The following is a 2,536-nucleotide window of genomic DNA, read 5'->3' on the forward strand; positions in this document are numbered from 1 at the left end:
TCCACACCATGTTCTTGTTTGAAGCCCTTAGTAGCCAATCTAGCCTTGTATGATGGCTTAGGGCATCCAGGGGTACTTTTCTACACCCATTTGCATGGCAAAGCACACTTGCGACTAGGTGCCACTAGGAAAAGGAACCAAATCCCATGTATGACTTTTCTACAATGAGTCATACTTTGACTGCATGGCCCTCTCCCAAGAGTGACTATCATCTCTACACATGGCCTCATCATAAAGCAAGAGACTCACCAGCATCTATCACTATAACATAATGCATAGAGGGCTCAAATTGTGTAGGCTATCACCTATCTCTAGTAGGCCACTGCTGTGGGGTCTATACATCCCGTGGAGCATTTTCATTCCTTTCAAGGACATGCATCCAAGGCAATGATGCCAAAGAGATACATGTGGAACTGCATCCATTGCCAAAATATGGTCAACTGACCTAGATACAAGCAAGGGGTAGAGATTATTGGACTTAGCACCATGCGCAATGATAAAATTCCCACGACGGGGTAATCTTCCCTGAGGAATCACCAAAAGAAACTACATAACCTGCATCATCCAAAGTGCCAGCAAAGATAAAGCTCTTCGTGAGAGCTGGCACATAGCATACATCATGAAGAGTAAACATGCAACATGAACCAAACATCACCAATACCAACTATCTCAAGTGCAAGGTCATTGCCCAAATGGATAGATCTAGTCAAACTACGATAGGAGTGAAACGACTCTCTATGAGGGGCCACAAGAAATGAAGCCCCTAAATCTATCAATCAACACTAAGTATACCCTAACAAAGTATCAATTAGTTGTGAAGTATCAAGATAAGAAGCTGCAAGTATGAAATCATCATCAGAACCAATCTCTGCACAACATTAATCTCTTCAATCTTCACACTGTACTTGTTAGGGATAATGTTGCGATCATCATTTTTGTCTTGTACTTTATCCTTGCTCTTTTCCTTGCACTTGTCCTTGTGCATCTTATGGCTCTGTGGCTGAATATGTCATGCATTCCCATAGTAATGACAAGACAATGAGGACTTACAGCCACAATACTTACTGCGAGACTATCCACATGACTAAGAGCAAGACTGTTGAGAGTCTCTCTTACGGTAGTCATTATCGCTCCTACCATTATTGCCTCTAATTTTCAAAGCATAAGAGGTGCAAGAAGCATCGACATTCTTTTTATTAATCTCTCTAGTCAAGAGTGCACCCTCTACATCCTACAACTATAACCCATCAATAGGTATGTTGGCACACATAGCAATATACGAAAGGTATCCCATGATTCAAGTAATGTAACTAAGAGGAATAAGGGAAGAAGAGTGCCTTTGAATTCAATCCCTTGCAAAGACGAATGACTAATAATGGAATGAAACTAAATTAACAGAGCTGACATAGAAATGCCCTTTTTCATGTGAAGGTCCATGAGTTTCTTTAGCCCAATAAATCTAAGAAGCAAGGCTTTGCTTGTCATAGACATTGCAAATCTTTTCCCATAATTCCCATGTAGATTGCCCATTAGAGACAACATTATAGAACACTTGCTTAGAGAGGGATAATATGATGGTGTACTTGCATAGCTCATCTAATGTAGCCCAATTCTTTGCATCAATAAGTCCGAGCTTGACACCCTTATGTTTCAAAGGCCTAACCTACATTTTCTACACAAAAGCTTGCCACATTTGGGCCTTTTAGTAGCTCTACTTGGTGCTATCTAACTTGTCAATATAAATATAGCATTATTACTCAAGCCACCGGCCATAATGAAGGCAAATAAGTGCACAAACTATCAAAATAGACTGCAAACATTCCTAAAACCATTGTTAGGTCAAGTTGAAAAATAAGGGATAATGACCAAGTAATGAACTATCCACAAACTCAATGCAAAGAATTGTCAAATGGAGGTGACTGCTCGCATAAATAGTGCAGTAAATTATGATAACAACATGCTGAAAATGAAGTACATCAATAAGAAATCAATGCCAAAGAGGGGCAATCACTGATATAAGACAAAACTGCGTCTGCCACAAGGAATAACTCCAACTAGCAGTGAGTGAATATGTGATTAGCACTGAGAACTATCAAAGAATCAATGTGTCAGACTAAGATACATTCCATAGGCATAACCATCATGCATAGAGTAACAGAAGAGACCAACTAAAAGGCATAACGGACTGAACAATGTAATAGAAGCTCAATACATAACCAACCAAGATGCATACTTCACTGATAACATTGTGGACATAGATACGTGTCGGCCCAAAAGTAATGTCAAATCAGCCCACTAAGCATCAACTGCATACATAAAGCATGACAAGAGCATGTACATGTCACCAAGTCCCATGGTCTCACTATAAGACCCTCAAGCTCAACTACATAACTAAACGCTCAATGTAATATCCAAATGTTGAGTAGTGGCTCCCATTAGAACAAAAGTCAAATGCCAAACAAGCAAACAAAGCTCAAAACATCATATGGAAGGCATCCATACATCCAAGATCCAAGTAGCATATATCCATGAGCAT

This window comes from Lygodium microphyllum, chromosome 4 (genome assembly GCF_053477565.2).
Source record: "Lygodium microphyllum isolate KBCC chromosome 4, Lygodium_microphyllum_v1.1.10, whole genome shotgun sequence".
Taxonomy (NCBI): domain Eukaryota; kingdom Viridiplantae; phylum Streptophyta; class Polypodiopsida; order Schizaeales; family Lygodiaceae; genus Lygodium; species Lygodium microphyllum.